This window comes from Panthera pardus, unplaced genomic scaffold (assembly GCF_024362965.1).
Source record: "Panthera pardus isolate Hobbes unplaced genomic scaffold, ASM2436296v1 HiC_scaffold_15, whole genome shotgun sequence".
NCBI classification, from domain to species: Eukaryota; Metazoa; Chordata; class Mammalia; order Carnivora; family Felidae; genus Panthera; species Panthera pardus.
In genome coordinates this window covers 48,956,826-48,971,482 of record NW_026526710.1, presented here as the reverse complement: position 1 = coordinate 48,971,482, position 14,657 = coordinate 48,956,826, and positions in this window count along the sequence as shown.

Genomic DNA, 14,657 nt, shown 5'->3' with positions numbered 1-14,657 from the left:
CATGCTAAAATGAAAATCTGCATGTCTAGAGTAGTTCCAATAGAAAATACATACTAGATGACTTTGTCATTAAAAAGACATAAAACCCAGAATTATCATAAAGTGACATTTCCATGTTTTTTACCATGAAAAAAGTTGGTGATGTCAATCTATTGACTATTTTAGGATTTCTAGTCAGGTACTAAGGAAACTAGGTATTAGGAAATCAGTAGCTCCACATGTGTCTTTCAAATCACTGAGATCACCTCAGTAACATCCCTCACTCGCAGAGAGAATGGAAGGGAGCGGAGATGATCTGGGAAAGAGCTTGCAGGTGTGGAAGTGACGCTGTGGCCCACGTCTTGGCTGACTTTCTGACCCAGCATTTCCTCAATGCTGGTAAACATGGACAGATTACATGGAAACCATGTGGGCTGTTTTCTTAGAGCATATCAAATGGAGAGTTTTACCTATGGATTAAGGATTACATTTAAAGAATGGGGCCTTTTCCCTATAATATTTAACAGACTTGTTTTTCATTATGCAATAAGATATTAAAACTTAAAGCAATTTTGTCCTGCACCCAGCCTCTTGTTCCCTGTAAGAATTTGAGCTCAGTAGTAGTCTTTTGGATTCTTCTGCTTCTTCAGTGGAAGCATGTGGAAAGATTCTGTACACTATCTGTGGAGGTATTTATGTAATAGATTGTTCTGTGCAACTCATGGAACACCACAAAACAAAAACCTCAGCCGCAGACGCCAGCTTTCTGACAATGCCAATACCTGACCTAAGGGGTCAGTCACACCATAAACTTCTGATTATAAGGATGAAAACTGTGGGGTGTAAATCAGGATCATCCCAACAGAGGAGTCGGAGATAAGAAAAAGGAAAGGAGAAAGAAAAGAGGGAGAAAGCTGGTGCAGGATGCATCCGAGCAGGATTATTTTGCATTCTCAGAGCTATCCAAGTATAATTGTGGAGGAAACTGAAAAGCAACCTTTAAATGTAGCTGGTAGAAAAACATAGTTTTTGAAGGGAGTTGCCTCCCTCCTCTGAACTGGAGAGTCTTGACAGCAAATGCTTGCTGGGGATCATGATTTAATAATTACAATTGAAAGGGTTGGTTAAGAATGACTGACTGGCATCACGAAACAAATGAAAGATGACGAGGGTGGATTTTGAGCTCCAAATCTCCCATGCCAGGGAAGCGTTCGACCCTGTCTCTGCCTGGGTGTGCCTGGGGCCTCCTCTATTTGAGCCGTCATATTTCTAGCCATTCACCTATCATCTTCTGCATTTCATTGTTACCCTGTACTGATTCAAGATGGAGCCACAGTGGATTCTTTTATAAATGTGTTGTTTTTAACTGTTGCCGAGAAGCCTGTCCCTCTGCAACAGCCTACGATAGACAGGCTCCCTTTTAACTGTATTTCTCCAGCTGAAGTGATATCTGCTACTAATTTGCTTCTGCACAAATGTGTGTCAGATAAAACCTTACAGAAGGGTCGGTCTTCTTGCTCAGCTGTACACCACAATGGGAGTGTGGATTATATAAAACATTCTGACATTTTGGCAGAAAGACAACAACTTGTAAAATGGGGCGGACGGGGTGGGGGGAGTGGAAATGAGCCACTCTCTATAAATCATTGATTCTGTGTGATCCCATTAGATAATCCTTAGTGTTTCATGTCCACTCTAACAGATTAAACTTGAGATAAACTTGAGATGCTGCTAGGAGGCAGCATCTATAGAACATATATACTCTCAGGGGAATCCTTGGGTACGATTTTGTCTGTATACATGACTTACAAAGATTCATAAATACAGTAAGAAAATGTAATAAGACATACATTAAAGTTGTTTAAACATCAGACAGAAGGAAAACAGAATAAATAATCAACGGGCCAAAGAGTGAAGTCAGTACAAAATATATCCATGAAGTCATAAATATTTGCAAGTAATGACCGCAAAGTAGTCTCTGAGCTTTCTAGTAGCCCCCATAAAGAAGCAACCATTGCAATAGTTCGGTCATTCCAGATTTATAATCCTGGACATGACTAGTTAGAGGAATATACAGAATTTTATTCAGTGAACCTTCAAATATAACTGTTTCATGTTCAAATTTGTATACCCAATTCTAGGCATACTTTATCCCTGGCTGAAGAGGGAAAACTTAAACATTTATTGCATGAAAAGGTTAATACACATCCTAGGTCAAATCTGGCAATAATGAGATAATAGCCTCCTAATATCTCCTTGAAATTCTTTAGCAGAATGCACTGTTTATGGTCACCTTATGGTCAATTCACCTATCTATGGTCATAACCAATTCAGAATGGTTCCCATCTAGACCCTTGCAGACCTTCTTTACTGGTTTGTTAAACATGTTTGTTTGTACTCAGTATTATGCAAAGAATCCAGAATTATTTTATTGGTATTTTATAAGTAACTGCTTGAGGATGGAAGTCCCCAAACCTTGTTATTCCAATTATAAATGTTAGTGCATTTTAATATATTATTATATATTACAATATCTATTTGGCAGATCCTTATTTTTGAAGTTTATTCTTCATAAGCATAAGATGGCAAGGTGCAAAGAAAACAGTGCAACACCATTTATAGTATTTGTGTGTGCACTTATCTCTTAGAGTCATGAATTCATAATCTCATTCACATGTAAAATGTATATGGTTAAAATATGAATAACAGCGTGGAAGAGAAGGAAACAGGTCAGAAATACTGAGAAGGAAAAGAAAACAAATTTTAAAAATGTATTGTTCAAGCCATTTAGAGTAATATTTTGTTTCTGATTCTTTATCAAAAGCACAAAGCAGTTGCTGAATATGAGCATAATTGTATGTGCCTCTTTATTTGCAATAATTTTATTTTGGCATTTCGAATTGAATCACCCATTAAGATATTAGTTTAGTTGCTGAATGTATTAAATCATTTGAAACAAATCATGTAAGGGGATAGACATACTTCTGAAGAAATCTGTTCTGAGTAAGACAAGTGTACTTCATTTTAACAAGGCATTCACAAGTCCATTGCTGGATTCCAAAACATTTCCACTGTGTTGCATTCACACAACTAGTCTATAAATGTACCAATTTAGTTCTGACACATCAAGCATAAATTTGAGTTTGAAAGTCTCACTTGACTGAGTTTTACAGGTGTCCATATTGTTCTATGATAAAAGGTGACATTCGGGCCATCATGGATAAGCGTGTGCTGTATCTTAAAAATGCTCACAATTTCCTTTTGTTCTGGTTCAGTTTTGGTGTCTAGATCATCTTGCACCTATTAGCAATTTCATTTCACCATCATGCCTGTACAGTAGTATATTTCACAGACAGGGTGTTAGCTGGATATATTTCATCCAGACTCTACGTATTTTGCCCAACCAACGTGTCAGAGCACTAGACCTGGCTTAGAGGTCACTTTTGTAATCCGTGAGGAAAATAAAACATGGGAGCTCAGTAGCACACACATCCACAATCAGCAGTAGTCTTCTTCTCTGATAGAGATTGCAACTTATGAAAGGGAACATGCAGAGTATAAATGAGAAAAGAGCTAACCAGCCAGATCAGCCAAATAAACCCTGGTGATTGCTGGAGTGAGAGATCACATCCAGACTGACCTAATGTCCAGTCATGAGTTATATAAGTATTTCTGGAATGTTAAATGGAGAAAAAAAATGACCAGGAAGGAGCAAGAGATAGCACTAGGGCAACGATATAATTTATTACTAAGACTAGAACAATTATGATCATAAAAGAGGGTGATACTAACAATTACACTGGGAAAACAAACATAAACCAGAACTGTCCTGGGAAAACTGGAATGCATGATGCCCCCTGGACAGCCCAGTAACTTGGAAACCCGACCAAAAAAAAATGTACAATCCTTATAAATCAGTAAACCATGAGAAATCTAAGTTTAGGACTGCACTGGGGAACAGGAAAGTCAGTATGATTAGTAATATTTGGGGAAATAGTTACAGTTGCCTATAATTGAAGAGTTGCCTATAATTGCCTATAATTAGAATCAGAAACTGGTACCAGTGCAAATGAAGATACCCTGGGAGGTAAACAAAGTGAAAGTAAATAAGGTCCTTACTTCTTCCACTTGGGGTATATTTGGTATTAACTCTTTCTGGCCACTAGGGGACCACTTAGTACTTTGCACGTTGCCTTGAACCGCTTTATACCATTCTGCTCATAGACTAAAGAAAGACCACCGGATGCTAATTATGTCAGGGTCCTGTGTCATCTCTTGCCTATACAGCACATACTGGTAATTGATTATATGACACTGTTGCCTAGGGGCTTCAAGTGTCTTAGTTTGGTTTGTTCCAACTCACGGACTTGTTAGATGTGTCTGAAATCTTTGGCGTATCCAGACAAATGCCTGGGCAGAGCTTCACACGGTAAGAATTGGATCCGTATTTTTCTTTTTTTGATTTGGATAACAGCCCTGTCTGGGAACTTCCCTAGCCCTTCCCTAACTATTGAACTCTGATTTCAGGTAATAATTTGAGTTTAGAAATAACAAAAAAAAAAATTAATTACAATTATTACATACCTACTAGGTACCAAGTGCTGTGTATTTATATCTGAACACTTTTTTCTAATCCTATAATTTCTCCCAAGAAAGCATTTTTTTTCCCTCTCATATTAGAGATGAAAAAACTGAGACTTTGGTTGAATTTCTTACCCCAAGTCTAAGACTATACAGATGGGCCAAAGATGAAATTTCAATCATTGTCCTAAGTTTATACGATTTCACCTGTCCCACAACAGAAAGGGAGAAAAGACAACTAGTCACCTGGTTCTCGTCATGATGTCCATGAATCCTTTTTTTGTTTTTTTTAATATATGAAATTTATTATCAAATTGGTTTCCATACAACACCCAGTGCTCATCCCAAAAGATGCCCTCTTCAATACCCATCAACTACCCTCCTCTCCCTCCCACCCTCCATCAACCCTCAGTTTGTTCTCAGTTGATGTCCATGAATCCTAATTCCAAGCAGAAATGCACAGAATTGTCTCACTGAGAATTTGCTATGGACTCTGTACAGAAAACCCAACACTGTGACATCTGCCTCACAAGCCCCCGGACATCTTCCATCATCACCTACTGAATGGGGAATTCAGGCTGTCATCCTGGAAAGTAGCTCTGTGCCACCTTAGACACAGAGTTACCAAGGCACGGGTGGAATGCTAAGGCATGAGCACTCTCAAAAATCTCACTGCCTGACATTATTTGATGTGCATATTGGACATTTTGTTTGATTGTTTTTAATTCTTTTAATTTTATTATAATTGCATATAGTTTTTATCTACAGTATGATACATAGATAGATGATAGATGATCGGTAGGTAGGTAGATATAGATAGATAGATAGATAGGTAGATAGATAGAGATAGATAGATAAATGATAGTTTGCTTCAAGGCTTGTGCCATATGTCTAGTGACAGGTCACTTCATGTGAAAATTCTGAACCAAGCGCACCCACTAACCCCGAGTATTACACTGTCATTATAGTCACTATATTGTGACTTTTTTAAAGATTTAAAGTAAAGCCATGAAAGGATAAGATCATATCTTATTCATCTCTGAATTCCCAATCCTCAGCATACCTTCTGGCACATACTTCCTGACAAACAGCAATTTAAAAAGAGAGAAAAAAAAAAGTGCCACCCATCTATCACCTGAATGCCAATTTCATTTCCAGTGGAAAATCCAGTGCCTTCCCCTGAAATTTCCAGCGAGGCCTCTAGCTACAATTTCTTCTTGAAAATACTTGCCTACAACAACTTCTGTGCCCTGCATGGGGCATCTGCTCTTTTACCTCTGCCCCAAGATCGACCCCAATAGCCTTTCCACAGAGATGTTTTATATCCTAGCAACACAAACACAAACCATTAAAATTGAATATTAGATATCCTTGAGCTGACCAGAACTGCAACTATGTTGCCGTGTTTCCCTGTCACCAGTTCTCTCTTGTCTACTCTCTGTTCTGGGCACTTGAAGCGTCTGTTCGTTTCTAGTAGACAACATTTGAGCTATTTCTTTTGTTTCCTTTCCTCTGGCTATTCCAGGTGCTAAGGTATCACCTGCAGTCCTAAGGGATATACAGAATTATTTTCAGAGATTAAAGTCTTTGCCAACTCTTAAGATAAAATATAAGTTTTAATCTCATAATGCAAGGAAGGAAAGAAAGGAATGGGAAGACAGAGGGGGAAAATGAGGACAGCAGAGTGGGGAGAGGACTATGGAAGCCACTTACAGCCCGTGGCTGCTGTGTAAGTATGCAGGGAAATTGTGTTTCAGTCTCAAAACTATGATAAGCCTCTTACTAAATCATATAGCTGACTTGGGGAACAGGCTTCCTTTCTTTCTTTCTGTCCCTGCCTCCTGCTCCTCTCTCTTTAATGACATGGGATCAACATAAACAGCACATATTTTAAGTACACATGCGGATTTTTCTACATATGTAGACACCCGTGAAACTGTCATCTCAATCAGCAGAACGAATGTAGCCACCATCCCAACACCTCCCCAGCCCCTTTGTAAACCCATTAGACCTTACCCTGTCCTCAAGAAATCACTCATCTGCTTTCTGTCACTATAAATTAGTTTGCATTCTCTAGGATTTCATATAAATGAGATCGTATAGCATTAACTCTTTTTTTCAGTCAACATAATTATTCTGAGATCCATCATGTTTTCCATACATAAATAGCTCATTGTTTTCTTTGCTGTGGAATTCCATTGTATGCATATATCAATATTTGTTCATCTGTTCACCTGTTCATGAATATTGAGGTTATTTCCAGTTTGGCTATTACAAACAAGACCAATAAGAATATGATATGTTTTCATTTTTCCTGGGTAAATATCTAAAAGTGGAATGGCTGGATCATATGACAGGCAAGCATTTAACATTTTAAGAAACCACCAAACTGTTTTCCGAAGTGGTTGTACCATTTCGTGTCCCCGCCAGCACTGTATGAGAGTTCTAGTTCCTCTGCATCCTTGTCTATATTAAGTATGGTCAGCCTTTGAAGTTTTAGCCCTTCTGATAGTTGTGTGATGGTATCTTGTGGTGCTTTTAACTTGCAGTTCCCTCATGTCTAACGTTGTTCACCATTTTTTCACATGCTTATATGCCATCCATGTATCTTCTTTGGTAAGCCATCTGTTCAAATGTTTGCCCATTTTTAATTGGGGTGTTTGTTTTCTCATTATTGGATTTTAAAGTTCTTTATCCTAGATTTAATTCTTTAACAGATAAAAGCTTTGCAAATATTTTCCACCAGTCTATGGCTAGTCATTTCATTTACTTAACAGTGTCTTTTAAAGGGCAGTTGGGTGGCTCAGTCAGTTAAGCACCCAGCTCTGGGGGTCATGATTTCACAGTCATGAGGTAAAGCCCCACGTTGGTCTCTGTGCTAAGAGTGGAACCTGTTTAAGATTCTCTCTCTCCCTCTCCCTCTGCCCCTCTCCTGCTCACACTCTCTATAAAATGAAATGAAATATGAAATGAAATGAAATGAAATGAAAGGCATAAGTTTTTAATTTTAAAGAAGTATAAATTATCAATTTGTTCTATTATGGATCCCCCCTTTTTTGGAAATATATAAGAGATCTTTACCTACACCAAGGTCACTAAATTTTCTCCTTTGTTTTCTTCCAGAAGTTCTACTCTTTTAGGTTTTGTGGTTAGTTTTATCATCCATTTGACTTATTTTTTTATATATTATAAGAAGTATGAGCCAAAGTTCATTTTTTTGTGTAGGGGTCAAAGTTCATTTTTTTGTTTATGGATATCCAGGCTCTTTGCTGACAAGAATATTTTTCTCCACTGAATTGGCATTATACTTTTGTCAAAAATCAGTTGTCCATAGACCCTCTAATTTGTTTCATTGCTCTATTGTCTATCTTGATACTAATACCACACTGTCATAATTTCTGTACCTTTATAAGTCCTAATATTGAAAGTGTTCTCCCACCAACTTTGTTCTTTTTTTCCCACATAAGTGTTAAAATCAGCTTTTCAATATTTACCAAAAAAAAAAAAAAAAAACCCACCATGATTTTGATTGGAATTGCATCAAATTTATAGATCAATTTTGGGAGGACTAATACCTAAATAATATTAACTCGTTCAACCCATGAAGAGTACATCTTTTCATTTATTTATATCTCCCTTAATTTCTCCCAAAAGTATTTTATTGTTTTTAATGCACAGATCTTTCATATATTTTGTCAGATTTATATCTAAGTATTTTACATTTTTCATGCTATACTATAATACATGAGATATTTTTAATGTTCAGTTGTAAGAGTCTATTGTTAATATATTCAAATACATTTGCATATAAATCTTATATCCAGAAATCTTCAAAAGTCACTTATTATTTAGAGTTCTTATAGATTCTATGTGATTTTGTATACAAATAATCATGTGAAAATGCAAATGAAAGTTTTACTTCTTCCTTCCTTATCTGGATAACTTTTCTTTCTTTTTCTTACTTGACTCTGCTGGCTTGAATCTCCAATTGGATTTTTTTTTTTTGCTTTTTTTTGTTTGTTTGTTTTTAATTTATTTTTTTTAAGAGAGAGTGTGTGCACTCACAAGCATGGGGAGGGACAGACAGAGAGTAAGCAGGGCTTCATGCGCAGCATGGAGCCTGACGTGGGGCTTAATCCCATGATGCTGAGATCATGACCTGAGCCAAAATCAAGAGTCAGATGCTTAACCAACTGAGCCACCCAGGTGCCCCTCCAATGCATTGTTGAATAGAAGTGGTGAGAGTAAGCATCCTTGTCTTTTTCCTAGTTCTAGGAGGAAAACATTCAGCCTTTCATCATTAAGTGTGTTAGCTACTGTCATCAGATTGAGTACATTTCTAATCCTGGTTTCCTGAGAGATTTTGTTTTTTCCTTAATGGGGAATGATTTTGTTGGATTTTGTCAAATACTTTTTCTAGTGAGATGATCATAAGCATTTTCTTTTTTGGATATTGAAATGTCAAACCACCTTTGAATTCCCGTGGTCAGCCCTGCTTGGTCATGATGTATTATCCTTTATGTGTGTGTGTGTGTGTATACATATATGTACGTATATGTGTACATATACATATATGTATATACACACATATATATAGTTGGATTTTATTTGTTTAAATGTTATTTAGAATTTTTTGCACCTGTGCTCATGAAGAATATTGGGCTATCATTTTCTTTCCTTGCAATATCTTTGATAGGGTGCAGGCTAATTCTGACCTCATAAAATGAATTGGGAAGTAACCTCTCCATTTTAAAGGGAAAAAACATACACCCACAGTATTCTGATTTTTGGAGCCATAAATATCCAATCCTCCATGTTTAAAAGGAGTTATTTTGTGACCTCCTTTTCTTTTACGTATTTCTCATATGATATGCTCTCCAGAACCTGACTTTTATGCTCTTTATCTTGAAAAGTGACAAACTTCTACACTCCTTCTTAAAAATGGGACTCTGAGAAGAACACAGCTTAGCAACATTTTCTTATCACTTTATTGAACAGTAGGACTTTCACATCCTTTAGTCTTGTCATTTAACTTTTATTAATGCAGCCAAAGATGGCTTTACTACAAACTAAATCCTTTTCCATCATCACTGCCATAAAGCCATGTTATAATGTCACAACAAGAGCCCAAATGAAAGGATCCTATCCTTCTATCCTTGAGAGTAAACTTTACTATGCCTTTATCCAAATAGAGAAGGATTCTTCTTAAAACACACATGCAGGACAGATCTAAGGAATGCAAACCTCTTACCCTTTGGCTGGTGACTACAACCAAATAAAAAAAAAATCTATGAATACAAAGAAAGCCTGTTGTTGGGAAGTCCTCCAAGGTGGCCTTTATAAGAAGCCTTGGACAGCAAGTTACTAGCCAAAGACCAGATCTAGGCATCATGAGAAAATTGGAGGCTAGGTGTGATTGGACAACTGTAGGTATTGGCACCAACAGAACAATTCTTTTCTCTTGTTTGTATGAGTCTTTTGATTTAAAACAATAATATTTGTTACTTGTACTTTGACCTAAGTAAATCAAAAAAAGACTGGCTTGATATGAAAAGAGACTCTTATTCAGTGTCTCAGGAGTAGCATACTTTATCTTGAGACGATTGGTAGTAACTGTCTCCTAATTACAGGCTGTATGCCAATAAGACATGGAGCAACTAAGATGAGAAATTCAAGAGTTAACTTTTATCTCAAATTTACTGACCTCTGGTAGACCATGAGCTGTAAAGAAATTTAACAGATATTTGGTAAATAATAGATAATGTATAAGTGTTTGCTACATAAGCGAGTAAGTAACTAACATAACAACAAAGTGACAGAATGAATGAATGGGTCGGTCCTGTCATCATCCAGGATAAAGGGACAAAGAAACAGATGGTACCATCAAATTAGAGCAATTCAAGGAGGGCTTATATACAAGCACCGATTACAAAGACATGAGTAAGCTATAGCAGAAACAAAGGATGGTGCAGAAATCCTGGGCCAATAGTAGTGGAGCTGTTGCCACCTCCAGACCTAAAGGAGAGGGAGAAGGCATGGAAGCCCATTGATGTAATCTGTACAGATCAGCCTACCAAAGCAGAGAGTGGGGAGGAGAAGGGTGGAGAGAGGGTCTCAAGGAATAAGCAGAGGATATTCATTACAAATAGGCTTTGCACCAGGCCTAAAAGCAATCAGCTCCAGAAAAGGAATGCTACCAATGCAACAGGTTGATCTTCAAGCTGTGGAAGGAGTGTCTAAATAAGCTGATATAAACAGGCATAAAAGAAAATATAGCTCAAATGGTGTCTGGGGCACAAGGATGCCAAAATGTTGATAATACTCCCTCAGAAAAGTGTCTGACCTCAAATTTACCAAAGACCAGTTTTCAAGCAGGTCAACTGTAGGGATTTGATACCTTTCCTCTGATAGCAACCAGGAGGTGGTAGAGACCAATAAAGGGAACTTTAAAAATGGTCCTGAGTTGGTATACTGTTAACCATGTTAGTATACTGTTGGTTATTTTTTAACTAAAAAAAAAAAAGTTCGTTTAAAACCTAATTTCTTAAACCATTGTCAAAGTGAGAATTCTGAACTAAAAAAGAAGTCCACTATACTGGTATCCAAAATCAAAGTCTCCTCCAGGCAAATTTACGATTATGATTTAATATCAGACAGGCAGTGGCCTCTAATCTCTCAGCTCATGCCTTTCCCCTTTTACTCATGTTAGTGTAGTGATAAATGATGTAGAATTTCTGAGAGAGAGAGAGAGAAAATTATGCCCAATATAAAAAGTGGTTGAAAAAGCTGATTACAGAGTCATTAGCCCCTGTGGGCTCATTTTATTGCTATAAAGTCATCATTCAAGTAGACATATATTTAGCTTCTGTGGCCTTCATTTGTGGTAAGCAAAATAATCTCAGACAAAAAAAGGGAGCCCAAGTTCAAACTTCCTATTTTTAGTGATGTGACAACCAATTTGCTAAATTAGAAAAGCCCAGCGCAGAAGCAGAGGAATGTCATCAGTTTGCATTCCTTGTACTGTGTGCTGCTCAGACCACATCTAGGGACAGGTTTACTCCTAGATCACATGTTCTATTTGGAACACTGGAATCCAACATGTGGCCAGAAAAAGGTACCAAAGATGGTGAGGAACTTATACACACCTTGACACTGAGAAACAGTTGAAGGAACTGGACATATTTAGTCTAGGAAATAGAAGCCTATATGGAACAAAAAGTCTTTTGATTTAATTTTTGGACTTACTGTGGAAAACAGATTGATTTATTCTCTAGCTAGTTCAAATAATTTATGGAAAAACACTTCCAATTCAAGGTGAAACATTTATTCATTCATTCATTCATTCATTCATTCATTCAATATTTATGGACCAAATATAATTTTTCTACTATTGTGCTAGGTTCTAAAAGCTAAAGAATTTATCAGCAAACACTGATTTTAAAAATTGTGAACTCTAGGGACACCTGGGTGGCTTAGTCGGTTGAGTGTCTGACTTCAGCTCAGGTCATGATCTCACAGTTTGTGGGTTCAAACCCCACGTCAGGCTCTGTGCTGACAGCTCAGAACCTGAAGCCTGCTTCAGATTCTGTGTCTCGCCCTCTCTCTCCACCCCACCCCTGCTTGTGCTCTGTCTCTCTCCCCCTCAAATAAATAAACATTAAAAAAAATTTTTTTTTAATTGTGAACTCTTACTTGTGGGTCTGTAATCAAACACTATCTGTGAGTGGTAGTATAGAAGTAGAATGTTTGTGTTTCTTATTTTAATGTGCACACAAATCACCTGGGAAACTGAATATCCACAGGTTCTAATGCAGTAGATCTGGGGTGGGGCCTGAGATTGTACATTTCCAGTAAGTTCCCTGTTGATCCAGACGCTGCTGGTCTGTGGGCCATTCTTTGATTTAGCACAGCATTAAGGTCATTGCCTCTCCTATATTCTCTGATTTTAGTGAGAATCAGCGGACCTATTTTGTGTCATCTCAGATGTGATGTGTCATCTTTCAGATAAAGAAACAAAATTACAAGACGTTTTTGGTCAGACATCTGTCACTAGAAGAGTGAGGTTTGGTGCTGCATCCCACTTTGCAACTGCATCCTGGTTAAGCTGTTTTGCCCACCCTTTTAGTATAAATTGCAAGCCATGTGAAAAGAACACACCAGTACACAATCTCCATTCAAAATCTTAGTTCTGAGCTACTCTCCTTGACCTTTGCTCATGTTCATCCCATCCCGTCATAGTCCCATCTTATGCTCTAATTCCCTAGTACTGAAATTTTGTTTGCCCTTCAGAAGTGACATTTAGGGCATTTTTTTTTTTTTCAGGTTCAACCTTGGAGTAGTTCAGCGATGATCTTGGTATCTTCCCTATTACTTTTTACCTACTGTGAGGACCCAGGCTTCTCAGTAAACATTCTTGCCCTTCAGCTCAGAATCAGTCTCCTTAAAACAGTTTCTGCCACTATCCTGAGTAGGAATTGAATACATTGAGGCTATTGAGATCAATTTGCCATCTCAGGTGGCCCAGAATGATTGCAGATTTCCAGAAATTATTAGGAAGGTGGAGTTTATCCAATATAATTTCCAAACACAGTCTATTTTTTTCTGTAAGTGAAAAAGTGTGAGGAGAATACTGATAAAAACTGATACTAGAGATTCATCTAAGTAATGATAGTTACAATCCTTGGGAAGGATGATTCTTCAGAAGATAAACTAAGAGTTTACAAGTTTAGAAATGTATTCCATTTTATAGGCAAATTCTCCAAATTACCTCTTATCAAAAATTCATCCTTAGGTGTTTCCATACAGTTTTAATAAATTTGACTACTAAACTGAATAAAAGACACTAGAAAAACATACAATCATTGAGAGAAACTGGAGTGATTTTAATAAGAATGAGCTAATTTTTAATCAGTCTAAGCAATGTCCTTCAATTTGCAGAATATATTCAAATAGAGCAACCCAGAGGGGTGGCCATTCCCTCTCATATTTATGCCCACCATCTATGAACTATGACAGAGTTTCTTGTCTGAAGACTCCCCTCCCACTAATAACTTGTATTCTGTTATTTGCTATGTATTAGACTTGGTCCCCCCCCCCCCCCGCCAAAAAAAATTCAAAGCTGTTACAGGTAAAGCCTTTGTTTGATTCTTCCTTTGAATTTTCCTCAGCACTGGGCAGTAAACAATACTTATTGTTTTATTATTAAAGATGTTAAAACAAATTATTTTACCTGCAAGAGATATTACATCTGCTTTCCATTTGGTAAGAAGTGACTCACTTGGAACTGGTGCTCAGGGGGCAGAAAATTGTAAATATGGCAGAGACATTTTGGACTACTGTTTTGAGTTCTAGAAAAAAAGGCAAGGCAAAGATTCTCTGGGACAAATGTGTGCAGTCAACTGGGTTAGAGGAAGGAGCCTGGGCAGGGTCTTTACTGTCATTCCACCATATTGCCTGTGGTATCCACTGCTTCAAAACTACTATGACCCCTACTTGCACATAAAAACAAAAGGGTGTGAGGACACCTTGCTACTAAGGCGTTCAAGAAGAAAGACAGGTTTGTGTCTTATATGTACCATGTTTGTGTGGTGATCATTTGAAATACTTCAAAATCTGTAAGGATTTGTGACCCTGTAAGGAATCAGTAGCCATGTGCTTTCCTGTTTCTCTTTTCAGAACAAAGTTGTGTCATTCTCCTTCCCCATCTTTTTCTTCTGTGGGTCCTCAGCCCATGCCTTAAAAAAAATGTTTGTTTATTTATTTTGAAAGAGAGAGAGAAAGAGTACATATGAGTGGCGTAGGGGCAGAGAGAGAGGGAGAGAGAGAATCCCAAGCAGGCTCCACATTCTGCTCAGCTGTTGTCTCCCACAACTGTGAGATCATGACTTGGGCTGAAATCAAGAACTAGATACTTAACCAACTGAGCCACCCAAGTGCTTCTTAGCCTGTGCCTTTATGTGAGCCTTGGGCTCCATGGCATATCTGTGTCAACTTGGCCAGGCCACTGGGTGCCAATATTTGGCCAAACATTACTCTGGATAATGTTCACTCTTCCTGTATCAACTTGACTGGACTACCCTATGCAGATATTTGGCCAA